We start from the raw sequence: 14286 nt of genomic DNA on the forward strand, positions 1-14286 counted from the left end.
ACTGTCCCATATCCTGCCCAGGGCATCCTGCCCTCACAGAAAACATTGTGTAGGCTGATAAAGTCTTTTACTATGGGCAAGCCAATTTGAAATGGTGCTTTATAAGGTTGCAGAATGTCAGAGTATTTTATAATTAGACCTGTTTTTCTCATAATGGTGAAGTTCTCATCTTAAGACCTGATAAATTCTCTACCACCTAGAACCTTGCAATATAAAGGAAAGTTCTCTTGGGTTTATATTACCCAAGAATACTCTTTGAGTAGAGGAAAGTTATGCTAACTTAAAATTTGTCAAGAAACTAAAAGTTATGGGATTTTTTTCTGGGAAAAGTTTCACCTAAAGTTTAATATGTAATTTCTTTTTTTTTTTTAATTTTTATTTATTTATGATAGTCACAGAGAGGGAGAGAGAGGCAGAGACACAGGCAGAGGGAGAAGCAGGCTCCATGCACCGGGAGCCCGATGTGGGATTCGATCCTGGGTCTCCAGGATCGCGCCCTGGGCCAAAGGCAGGCGCCAAACCGCTGCGCCACCCAGGGATACCATAATATGTAATTTCTAAATGAATTTGTGAACTGTTAGTTACTTAAGGTCATTTCTGTTATATTTGCACATTTTTGGAACTTCTCTTTCCCGCTCCACCACCTCTCTCCCCCATTTAATCTGCAATCACAAATTTTGCTTCTTCTGTAACATACTTGTTAACGGGGCCTTGTGTTGTTAGAGACTAAAAACTTAATCCTAACTAGGCGACTATGATAAAAATAATGAATTCAGCATTACAATTAAAGCATAGCAAATGTTGGAAAACATTGGGAGAATGTTGAGAGTTGAGAATGACTGTTGAGAATGACTGTTCTCAACACAATCCAATAGGTTTCTCTTCTCATAAAATTCAAATAAAATCTTAAAACATAAGGGTTTAAGATTACTCTCTGCAGTGTACTAGTTAGTTCATATCTGAATACCTGATGTACAGAATTAGTCAGAAAAACCCAAGTAAATCTCATAAGCTGAGCCAACAATAAGATGGAAATGGATTCTACATGTGTCATGAATAAAAATAAATTAGGGATAGGCTAGAGATTTCCACTTAACTTCATCAGTTTGAGATGTGAATCTAACGTGATAAATATTTGAAGAACATTTAAAACTAAATCTAGTGGAAAATGCTGATTTTTTAAGGGAAATGAGAGCTATAATATCAATTACTTTGGTTAAAAGAAACTTATCTGACTAAAGCGGGAACCAACTAAAGTGCACTTGTAATGGGAAACAGAAATTCTTTCTCATGTGATATCCTAGTTTTAATTTAGAGTCAAACAAAATTAATTACAACTACTTGGCAGAGTATGCAAAGTCACATTCTGTACTTTCTATAGGTACTATAAAGAATTACTGTTCTTTGGGTCCTTTCTGAGGACCTTCATGGAGTGCTTGAATTTGCTAGTTAGATTAATGATTTGGCCTTCACAATGATTTACCCATTTACTAAACTGATGAGTATACTTGTATGTTTTCTAGTATAGATTAAGACATGTACCATGGTTCTCATAATTACCTTATTTTTATTGATTAGCTTTTGTAAGAGCAATAGCATAGTTTAATAAAAGTACAGAGTTTTTGGGTTACAGTTTGGGTTCAAGTCATGTTTCCTTTGAGCTGATTCTTTAGAATGTAATCTCCATGAGCACAGAGATTTCTGACCACACTCTATCCCAAGAGCCTAGAACAATACCTGACACATAGCAGGTACTTGACAAATAGTTCCCGAATGAATAAATAATGATCATAAAACTACATTGTAAATGCTAAAAATCTATGAAAATATTATTGTCCCCTAATATAGCATGATATTGAGAATCTGTTATTGAGTGCTACTGAAACAAGACAGATAATTACTGGTGTATCTTATAAAGTAAATCTTACCTTGGTTCTGCAATCTGCTGGGGTATATGAACATTGCAAAACAAGGAAGAATGTGTCGAGGTGCAAGCAGTGCTTTCCCAAACTGAATTCCAGTAAAGTACAAAGGGATAAGCATGTATGTCTTTGTCCGTCTCTGCGTGTGGGCACGTGGCCTTGTGAGTATTTGCTAAGTATATGTTGCTTACTCTTTTGGTTTTAAGTCTCTCAGACAAATGTGAGGCACTGACTTGTGAGACTGTTAGACCCTTAGGACCAGCCAGATATATAGGATTTGACTTTGCTAGGTCTTAATTCAGTACTTTCCAAGACCACCTATCATGTAAAGTTTAAAACGGAAGGGGGATAAAAGGAAGGGAACAAAACTAAAAAAGATTTGTGCAATAGGTAGAGCTGCTTTCTATAAATCCTGAGATAATAAAACAAATTACAAAATGAATTCACTTTGCCTTCTGTTTTTATGGCTTTGCCTTAACTGGGTCCTCTATCTTCTCAAGTTCTTACATGAGACACTGTATTTTGGGAACACCAAACAGCTCCTCAGTCTATGAATCCTCCTTTGTACATTCTGCAAAAGGCTATATATTTTGTAAGTCTATGAGTGGGAGGTACTTCTTTCTTTATTTGATCTCTCTCTCTCATAACTCTGTCTAGAAGCTTAATATGCTACTTTTCATCAAGGAGGCAGGCTGCTATGAAGGATGACCTCTTCAGAGTCACGCAGAACCTTTTGAAGACAGATTTAACTCTTTCCTCTTAGCAGGTCTTACTTTTGGGGAATGAATCAGCAATCAGCTGCAAAGACATGAGATTTGAGCGTGTCCAAGGCTAGGGATCTAAGATGTGACCCAACCAGCAACCTGTATAACCTCACACATTATTTTTAGATCTAGCCACCGAATTCAGTGGAGCAATTGGATGGGGTTATAAAGGTTTATAGTCTTAATTCATTTCCAGCTTTCATATTATGACCTGCTCTGCTACCCTGAAGCAAAATAATCATGGAGATCCAATGTTTACATTAAATTCATTACTGCATTGTCCTGTTCTCAAGAGTGCCCAGCAGCCTCTGAAAGAGTCTAACATACTTCATGAAAGGTGTTCCATTTCTGAAGAACATGAGGCTAATTAGTTGCCAGAAAATGTATCAAAGATCTAATTGATGGCAGAGGGGAAGGCAGTGAAATAATACAACCTGTGGGGAACCTGATAGGAAGGAGTATGGCTCAGGACATTGCTAGTGTGATATCCCAGGTGTTGATAACTTGTTAATCAATTGATTTTGTTCTTACCATGCAGCTCTAAAGGTAGACCATTCTATACAAGAAATTCAACACAAAGCCCAGCTAACTAAAAAATCACCACCATCACCACCACGAACCCTCACTTTTTCCATCCCATCCACTCTTGTGCTCTGTCTTTTAATTTCTGGATGCCTAAGGAAACAGAATTCAGAGGCAGATGGGACTAGGGAGTGTTAGCAAAGTGTTAACAAAGACCATTGTTAACGTTTTGGGAACATGGCACTCTAAGTGTTATAGATCAAATTAGAGCTTTTTTATCCTCAATCTGTATTTAAAGAAACACTTGCTTTGATATTGTCTTAGTCTGTTTCGGCTGCTATAACAAAATACCAAAGACTGGGTAGCTTATAAACAACAGAAATTTATTTCTCATATTTCTGGAGGCTAGGAAGTCCAACATCAAGTTGTCAGCATGGTCACTTTTTATGCATCTGAAGCACTTCCCAAATGCCCCATCTCCTAATACCACCATCTTTGGGGGGGGGGGTAGGATTTCAACGTGGGTATTTTGGAGGGACGTAAACATTCAGATCATCTGGTGGTAGGTATCATCTGGTGTTTTGGTTAATAATTCAGATGCTTGACTCACAACATATATTGATAGAATCTGAATTTTGGGGAGTCTGATTTTTGTAACCTCCATTTTTAGCAAGCATTCTGGTAATATGTTCGTTAACATTCAGGAACCACTACTGAACTATTTACTGCATTTGTTTGTTTGTTTATTTATTTATTTTATTTTATTTTATTTTATTTATTTTTTTTATTTATTTATTTTAAAGATTTTATTTATTTATTCATGAGAGACACAGAGAGAGAGGCAGAGACACAGGCAGAGGGAGAAGTAGACTCCCTGCAGGGAGCCCGATGTGGGACTCAATCCCAGGACCCGGGATCATGACCTGAGCTGAAGGCAGATGCTCAACTGCTGAGCCACCCAAGTGCCCCTATTTACTGCCTTTAAAGCCATGATAGTAAATGAGGAAAGATCACTTGCTTCCTCAGCTGCTAGGTCTTCTGCTGTGGTGGATAGGACAACTGTATGTTATCTCTCCCCCTTTACCTTTGTACTATCTCCCCTTGTGATTTGAATCAGCACCCTTAGTCATGCTCTTCCAACAAGCTCATGGTATCACGTGGCCAGTTTTTATATGAGACATACAGATAATTTAGAGATGAAAAAGTTAACTACTCACCTGAAATAAAGAAAAGGGGTCTGTAAACTGACTAGGATCCCTCCTCACACCTGTAGTTGTCAGGGTTCATTTGGTTACAGGGAAAAGAAACACATTCAAATGAGCTAAAGTCCGGAAAATAGAGCTTGTAGAAAGTGGAGAAATTATGGAAGTGCTGCCAGGTGTCTAGGCCTGAGAGTGACCAAGCAAGAAATCTGCATGATTCTCTTGTTTTCCTCCATCTATTCTTCTCTTTTCCTTCCTTTTACACCCCTTGCCTCCTCTCTTCTTCCTTTCTTTCCTTCTTCCTGGCAACAAATATTTGTTGAAATCTCCACCACTGCCCTAGGAACTGGGGATCCACCAGGAAACAAAACACAAAATTCATCCTTCTTATGGAATCGATAATTTTGTATGTGTGTCTGTGTGTGTATGTAAATAGAAAGTAAATAAATATGTCTAATATAAATATGGTGGTTACTGATAGATTCGATGGAGAAAAATGAGACCAGGAAAGCTAGAGGGCTAGGAGATGCACTTGTACGTAGATATCAACTACAGTCTGTCACCTCTACTTCTGTGTCATAAATTTTTTGCTCTTAGCATTTGTTTTCCCTACTCTGTGGCTTTCTCTTTCCCTGTCTCCTCCTCTTAACTCCAGCTATGTCCATGTGTCCTTCTATACACAAACCTTGAGTCCATTTGGTCCATATGACCTTTTAACTCAAGTACCTACAGATTACCTTTAGTGTCTCTCAGTACACATCCCTGAAAAGCTCTGACAGCTTCACTTGGACTCTGTCTGGACAAAGACCTTTCTACATTTGTACCAGTCCATAGGAGGCTGTTCAGCCAATGGATGGATTCTCTAGGCTACACATTTTTACTTCATTATGCAAATTTATTTACAGAGTCTTGAAGGACCTCAGTATAGAGTACAGTACTTTGTTTTTTTTGTTTTGTTTTGTTTTGTTTTGTTTTGTTTTGTTCTTTTAGTACTTTGGATATATATTCTCTCTTGCTATGTGTGTAATTTATTATTTTGGTAGAAATGGATTAAATGTAAAGACCAAGCTCTCTCCGTCTTAGAGGAGAGCAAGACAAGTAAGTAGGAATCACATATTCTTTTTGGTAGGCAAAGATTTATAGGGGGAAAGAAACGTGGGATTGATTGTATTTTGAAATATTAGCATATGATATTTCCTTGAAATTTCCTGACACACCTTCATTCTGGGGATATATGTTTAGCAGAAAAACCAAAAGAACAAAGAAGATAAAGACTCATTTTTTATTGTCAAAATAGACTTTTAAGACTTATCATAGAGATAATAGTTAGGGAAGACAATTTTTGTTTTTGTTTGCAAGTTACAAGTTTTTTTAATATGAAGAACCATGAGCACGATTGACTTGGGTCTTAAACAGGTAGATTGGAGGCAAATGCATTCTCTCTGTTTTTTTTTTTTTTTTTTGTGACCACAGAGGAGACAAAATCTGCGTAAGTTGGGAAAGAAAATGAGAGTCAGTGAAGAAAGCAATAAAATGAGGGGTATCTCATTTGTTGGTGTCTGAGGAAGGGCTCTGAATCTGGCTACATCCTCCGTGTGTCTGGCCCACATCCCAGGTCGTTGGTGAGGACCTAGTGCCAAAAGATCATCTAGAGATCAGTGCCTTCCTCTCCGGGATGGAGTGAGGGAAGCAAGAGCCTGTTAGACATCACTAGCCCTAACTCCTGCTATGCCAGAGTGATGAGGCACTGCTAGAGTAGAAAATGCAGCCTGCCCAATCTAGCCAGAGTTCTGTAATGGCCTCCAAGTTGCCATTTGCCACAAGATGGAGCAGGAGAGCATCTAGAGGTTTCTTAGGGTTTCCCACTATGTGGAGAATGACCAAAGGTGCTGAAGGTCCTTCATGGTAGTGATGCCAGTGACACAAAATAGTGTCTGAAAGGACAACCAGTGATACCATGGGAAATTGGATGCCTTGCTGGGGACAGATAAGAGGAACTCAAATGGGAAACAGAATGGAGTGATGTGCACCTTAATACATACTGGTTTTTGCAGGTGGGACGGGGGAGAGGACCCACACACTGAGTAGAATCCATGAAATTTGGATCAGCATGGAGAAGTAGGAGCAAGGGCAAAGTCTGAACTGAAATAAGCTTGGGATTTTTGATAACAGGAGAAGTGAAGACTGAAGACAGAAATTAATACTAAACATGGGCAGCCCCGGTGGCTTAGTAGTTTAGTGCCACCTTCAGCCCAGGGAGTGACCCTGGAGACCCGGGATCGAGTCCTACCTCAGGCTCCCAGCATGGAGCCTGCTTCTCCCTCTGTCTCTCTCTGTCTCTATTTCTCTCTCTCTGTATCTCTAATAAATAAATAAAAAGTCTTAAAAAAGAAATTAATAGTAAACATTTTAAACAGTTGGGTTCTTGGCGCTCCTGAGCTTGTAGCTTGGGAGGTTCATGCCCAACACACATGTCTAATTCTAAACCAGCTTCACTTTAAAAAGAAAGCGTTTGTTATCTTTTATCAAGGGTGATTCATCACATTTCTCTGACAAATGGTACATGTTTGGTAATCTCCTGCACATGGCCCCACTATAACTGAAATAATGGTAACCGGAGAGAACCTACATTTCTTTTCAGCCTGATTATTTTCAGAGGATTATACTTTTTATAAACTAATTCTGATTACACATCACAAGTTATTGTAAACAGCTGTTTTAATATCTCAGCCTGTGGGACTTCAGTGCAGATTTCCACATTACCTTTGATCCACATGTCTACAATTTAGTCTGAGGGGATCCTCAGTGATAAAAAAATAATAATAATAATTGGCCTTTCTTCCTTCTATGGCCATCTCTTCTCCTTCTGATTTAGTCTTGGCTACAACTAGAATACACCTGCCCACTCAGATTCATGAACTGGCTACTTCACATCAAAATTGTAAAATGCTGCCTCAATGTTGAGACTCTATTATAAGCCTGTAAACATTTCCCTCTCACCTCATCCCACCAAACTCACAAAAGCGAGGAGAGAGAATGCAGCACCCTTTTCTCAGTAATTATGTCCAGACGAGACCTCGCATGGCCAACCAGGATACGATGAGAATGGAAAACAAATGGATTCCAAATTTCTAAAGCATAGTGTACAAAGCAGAGAGAGGGAAAGAAAGCGTGTACTCCATCCCATCCTTTCCTCCTTTTAGCCCTGCCAGACATTCCCTTTGTTCTCTTTTCTATCTCACTGAGATTAAAGTGCTGATCTCTCTTTTTTGAAAATGATGTCACTTTTTTTTCCTTGCCTTGGCAGAGAGCAAGTTCATTACAAATCTGCTGTGTGACTGATGGCTTTGAAGAGATAAGGCAGAGGGGGGAAACACATTTGGGAAAGGTATGAAACTCAAGAGACAGGTTGACAATTAAGCTGGCAGTAAGAGAGATGACGGAGGATAAGGAGAAACAGAGGCTGGGTGTAAATATCTCTTCCATAGTCTCATTTACAGCCCCTGAAATACAGTTTTTATTTCCTTCACAGGTTTATCCCTAAGCAATGCCATGGACTCAAATTCATTTTGTTCTTTTCCTGATGAGATGCATACACTTTTAATAATATTATTCCAGGCAGTCCCTCACGGAAGTATCTGATGCTCAGGGTGGAGACATTTCCTTCTGCCGTCAAAAAAGGGAAAGTATTTGGTATTGAATCTGATTTGCTATAATTGCTGATCATTGGGCTATGTGGGAGTTTATATAAGAACCATTTCAGATATAAAACTAGGTTGAAAGCAAAATACACATTCTAATGCCATTTGTGTTGCTTAAAATTATTAGTGACAGATGCGGAGCTTGGGAATGTAAAGATTTTCTTTCATCTCCCTGGTCCAATCATAGTGGAAGCAATGGGCTTACAAGTGGTTGCAAAGGCCAAATTATTGAACTGCTTGACATCTAGTAATTAAATACACACACACACACACACACACACACACACACACACACACACACTGCACAACACCCCTAACTCTCTAACATCTGAAAAAACACTGTCGTCTTTATGTCTCTAATTGTATTTCAGCTCTGGATGGATATTCCCATATACATCAAAAAGATGTATTTAATTTAAATGTATTTATGGGTTAGGCATAGAGGTGAGAAGTAAGAGAAGGTAGTAGTGGCTAATGAGCTGGAGAAAGGACCAGTGAGAAAAATGTTGGCTGGACCAGGGCACATATGATGAGAATAGGATTCATTCTTTCTCTTCCTCAGTGGAGCTTCTGTTCCCTGCTATCATCATCACTCACCCCTAGCCTTCGCTTCTGAGAAATAATAGAAATATATATGAGTGGACTTTGAATATTTATGGAGGGTGGAATGTATGTGGCAGATATACTCTCCATTCACCACTGCTCATGACTACAACACATTACATATCGATCACATATTTAAAAATATATATATATTAAGCTTCCCCTTGGTCTTAAAGAAACTCTCTGCAAAAGTAGGTGACTCATTTGGTTAAGCATCCAATTCTTGATTTCAGCTCAGGTTATGATCTCAGGATTGTGAGATGGAGCCCCTCGTTGGGCCTTGTGCTCTGTTGGAAGTCTGCTTGGGGTTCTTTCTCTCTGTTTACCCCTCTCCCTGCTTTCTCTCTCTCTCCCCTTCTCTTTCTTTCTAAAATAAATAAATAAATAAAACTTTAAAAAAGTAGATGCTATTTTGTTATTCCACTCTTCCTACACCCTCCCCAATATCTTCCCTGGCTCTCCATTGACTATAAGATAAAATCCCAGGGGCACCTGGGTGGCTCAGTCGGTTAAGTGTCTGCCTTCAGTTCAGGTCGTGATCCCAGAGTCCTGGAATCAAGCCTCACATCTGACTCCCTGCTCAGTAGAGAGTCTGTTTCTCCCTCTGCCCCTCACCCCACTTGTGTTCTCCGTCTCAAATAAACAAAATATTTAAAATAAAAAAAAGATAAAATCCTAGATACTTATGCTTCTATTTCCTGTTTTGTTTTGTTTTTTTTTTCTAATTCAAGCATTTCCATTCCATGTTCAACTGATTCCTAATGAATATCTGGATCCTGAATGCACTTGGTTGTCTCATCCATTTGCCCTTACTTTTTCCTCCGACTGGGATGCTCTCTTGGCTCTTCCACATTTAATGAATATCTCCATTTGCCTCCAGCATGAGCACAAGTGTGACCTCTTCTGTGAAGCGTACTATTATTCAGCAAGAATTGATCACTTTCCTTCTGGCCAAACTTCACCTCCTTATACTTTGAACTTAGCATCATTACTCATTTAAAACATTTTATATGTCTTAAACCAGGTTGTAGGGTATAGCCAGAAAATATAAACATGATGAGTCAAAAGTTAGTGCTCACTTTATGAATGTTTGGTGAACAAATGGATGTATACAAATGGATGTGTTTGAATGCAGGCAAAAAACTTCAGGGCTATATATCTGCTTTCTTAGTTAAGGATGCATCCTTTTCATTAGAAAATAAAAACCTGATGAGGCTTGTAATTAATAAATATTAATACAAGATAAACAAAAACTGTTTTAAAAGGGCCCAGATAGGAAGGCATTGTGGAAATGCCATGACTTATGATAACATCAATAATTTTCTATGTCAATAATTTCTTTTTGTTCACTGTTCTATTCAAGATGTGCGAGGAAAGCGTCCTTCAGAACATTTTACCTTGTTTTCTGATTCTGTTTATAAGCATAAATAAAATATGTTAAAGAAAAGTAAAAGTGGTAAATGAAAAGTCTTCAGTGTAACCGAACACACGTATCACTACAGATTTGGAAATGACTACCTGCTTGATATTTTTTAAAATGCCTTCCAACTTTGAAGTCTCTTGTTTTTCTTAATGTTGGTTTGTTTTTGTTTTTGTTTTTGTTTTTGTGTTTGTTTGTTTTTTTCAGTAGTTGACAGAACCGCTGTGTCAGGTTTAAGCTTCAGGTTGATTATAGTTGAAATCGAGTGCCTCCATGAAGCTGATGTCTTGTACATGGCAGGTACATTCTTATCTTTTCTAGGATGAGATGAATGCCAGGAGGGTGCATGCTGTAGAATAAGTTAGCATACAGATATTTTTATATTTCTCATTTTTCTCATTCACTCAAACACTCTGCCTATCCACATGTTTTAGGATTTTCTGACTCTCTGAGCTCATCTTGTATTAGTGCCAGAATCAGCATGTCAATGACTAGTGTCACGTGTGGAATTCCAGAAATCAAGTGCTCTCTAAAGTCTTGGAAAATTAAAGAAATAATGGAAATCCTCAGAATGTTGCTGTAATAACATTGCTGGAGCAATGAACATTATTTGGTGATCCCGGTGCCAGAATAACTTAAGGATTTAACACAGGCCATATATTTTAATAGATAATATGTCCTTTAACACCATCCCTTCTGAGTGCTGGAAGATATCAGAAATCTCATTTGAGACCTATGAAATGGTTTCCAAGTATAGAAGTAAGGTGGAAAAATATTTAGGGCTGGAGAGTACTGACTCTAATTTAAACAATGATCCTAGTTCCATTTTACTCCATTTCATCAAACAACCTTTAATCAATGGCTGTCAGAAAATGTAATCAAGATTAATATCGGCAAAGACCTTTCTAAGATTATCAAGAATAGCAAAGCATTAGCTAACAGGAAGATGGTTGACTGGATTTAGATTCCTTATAAATGCCTTGGGAAAACTCATTCCAGTCTCCCCAGTTTCTCATCTCTCATTGTTGTTGCAGAGATGTGCATGTTTGATTTAAAGAAACTGGTTAGATACTCAAGCACCTCTTCCAATTCATTATGTCAGAGAAACAAAAAAACTACATTTCAAGAGTTTTTTTTAAAACAAACAAACAAACAGGTATTATTGGTAGATAAAAGAGGAACACCATGTTCTCATAGCTCTCAGAAAATACTTTGGGAAGTCTGCTATCTGGTTTCACCAAGTTGCAAAACAGATCCAGAAAACAAAAATTCAAGTGCAAGCTGTTTATTTGGGATGTGGTCCTGGAAATACTGAATACTGAAGTGAGGAAGTAGAACAGGCAAAAAAAGGTCAGGGAAAGCCAAGAAAACATGTGTTGCAAAGCAAATTCCCAATGAGATGGATTGCAATTTTGTCCTGACAGGATTCATGGGGAGCCAGTATATCATGTGAGGCTGTGAGTCATGCCAATTGAGGAGTGAGACAGCCAGTGCATTTTATACCAACTTCTGTCAGTCACTGGATGAGAGCTGTTCTGGGGACTTTCCTCTCCTGGTGCTGCCACAGGCAGAGTGAGCCACATAAGCAACAAAGATGCTAGAAGTTGGAAATTGGCTCTGCAGTGCTGACCCGGTAAAGCCTAAAGGTATGTGGGTCTGGCTTTGACAGCCTTGGTCCCATCTGCTGACAACATTCGTTGGATCAGAAATGGGTCCATAAACACTCATTTCTACCGTAGTAATGAGTGAAATCCCCTGTAAAGAAGGCACACTGCATGTTCCCAACAGGGCTTTGAGCAACATCAATAGTGATATCATCATCATCACCTCTTCAACAATTCCGGGGTGGTTCAAGAGTTATAATAACAAGTCTTCAGTGAAATACTGTGGAAGGCATTTAATCATGGCCAACACCCAGCAAGCAGAAGTAGCATTCACATAGCACTCTTCAGAATTCATCGATTATGCAATTACTTGCAATTACTGCAAGTCGTATGATTCATGTGTATGAAAATATAATAGCTATAGAACAATACCTATCTATAGAGTGAATTATTATTATTGTTTACCATTATTAGGACCTTTCTTGTGGAATCACACTATACCACTTTTATTCTAGAGAGCCTGCACAGGCTTCCTAGGCCGAGTTGGGATTGCTTTATCTGAATTTACCTGGAAATTTACCAGGAGGTATATATTTGGACTCTGTGATACTGGTAAGGATATTTATAGGTGTGTTTTAAGCAGCACTTATGTCACAACAGGCTCTTAAAATTTCTGTGATGCTGTGATGAAGTTTCCTGGCCTGAGCCTTTTTCTAAGGTCATTTTCTACATCAAATTGTAGTCAGTCAGAGATGGTATTTAAGACTGTAAGCAATGACGGGCACTGAGGAGGGCACTTGATGGGATGAGCACTGGGTGTTATGCTATATGTTGGCAAATCAAACTCCAATAAAAAATATATACATATAAAAAGATGTAAGCAATGTCATAGAGCAAACAAGACAATGCATTTGCCAATGAAGAGAATGGTCCTGGAGCACTAAGATGAGCAGGACCTTCCTCATGAAGTTGCTGATTTTACTGGAAAATTTTAATGCAACCACTAACAGACATAATTGGTGTTAGACTCTTCCCTACGTTCCACAACTTCAGTTTCCCTTGGTCTTGTTTTTCATCTCTTTCATATTTATATTGTTAAATATGCATTTTCATGGGCCATACCAGGTCATTGTTTAGAAAGAAATCATTGATCCAGGAGCTCATTAGGTTGAACTTAGGTTTTCAGGGATGCTCATGAGAAAGCAGAGCTCATCTTCTGTGAACTATACTTTTTACCTTTTAAAGACAAATACCCAGCCAATAAACTCATAAAACAGATTCTATTTTTTAGCATGAACAAAAGGAGTTGTCTAACCATGTGGCCCATTTATTTTTAAAACAAAGGCTGTACATATGGTTTCACAATAGTTTTTAAGCAGGATTTCACCTTCTATCCTTTTATATATTCGTCACAAAATGATAGTAGCTTCATCATTCTATGAGAAATTGTCATTTTTTGCTTGATGGTGTTTGTAGCAGGAGAGTAAAGGAAAAGATGGAAGTGTGGCCACCTCCAATTTCTGTTTTGTTTTGCTGTTGTTCTGAAACTCCTCTGGTCCCTGGTCATGAAAGAAACAGAAATGTTTAATGTGTGTGTCTATGATCATAGCAGGACAACTAGGTTCCCAAAGGGGATCGTACCTTTACTTGACCTGTTTCTATTTCCTATAAGCAAAGAAAAATGTGAGAGATGACTTTGAATGAAGGCCAATCCTAGTTCTCAGCTCTTCCAAGCCTCCACCAAAAACAAACAAGCAAGTGAGCAAACAAACAAATATTGGTAATATTTTGAATGTCAAGATTGGTTAGAAACCAAATGGATAGTAATTTCATGAAATAATCATTTGACATGGGATGTCTGGGTGGCTCAGTGGTTAAGTGTCTGCCATCAGCTCAGGGCGTGATCTCGGGGTCCTGGGATCGAGTCCCATATCAGGCTCCCCACAGGAAGACTGCTTCTCCTTCTGCCTGTGTCTCGGCCTTTTTCTCTGTGTCTGTCATGAATAAATAAATACAATCTTACAAAAAAAGAAAAAGTCACTTGACACATCTAGCTTTCTGATTAGGAATTTTTACTGAATCAAAGAAAGAAATGCTCCCATTGTCTACTGGACGAATGACCTGGATGCCAAATGAATTTAAAAACAAATAAACAAAAAACACTTGTTTATTTAACCATTCATTCTTTGTATAAACTGATAGATTGGGGCATTCAGACTTTTGAGTGTTAAGAAGTTACATCCGTAAAAATCACATATTTCAGAGAGAAGGCTTCCTTTTCCTTCGATTCATATTTCCAAAATTTCTCACATATGGAAAGTTTCATTTTTCAGTGGAATTCTTATTTATTATCAAAGACAGCTTTTCTTTTTTTTTTTTTTTTTTAATTTTTATTTATTTATGATAGTCACAGAGAGAGAGAGAGAGAGGCAGAGACACAGGCGGAGGGAGAAGCAGGCTCCAAGCACCAGGAGCCTGATGTGGGATTCGATCCCGGGTCTCCAGGATCGCGCCCTGGGCCAAAGGCAGGCGCCAAACCGCTGCGCCA

Source organism: Vulpes lagopus, chromosome 6 (genome assembly GCF_018345385.1).
Source record: "Vulpes lagopus strain Blue_001 chromosome 6, ASM1834538v1, whole genome shotgun sequence".
NCBI classification, from domain to species: domain Eukaryota; kingdom Metazoa; phylum Chordata; class Mammalia; order Carnivora; family Canidae; genus Vulpes; species Vulpes lagopus.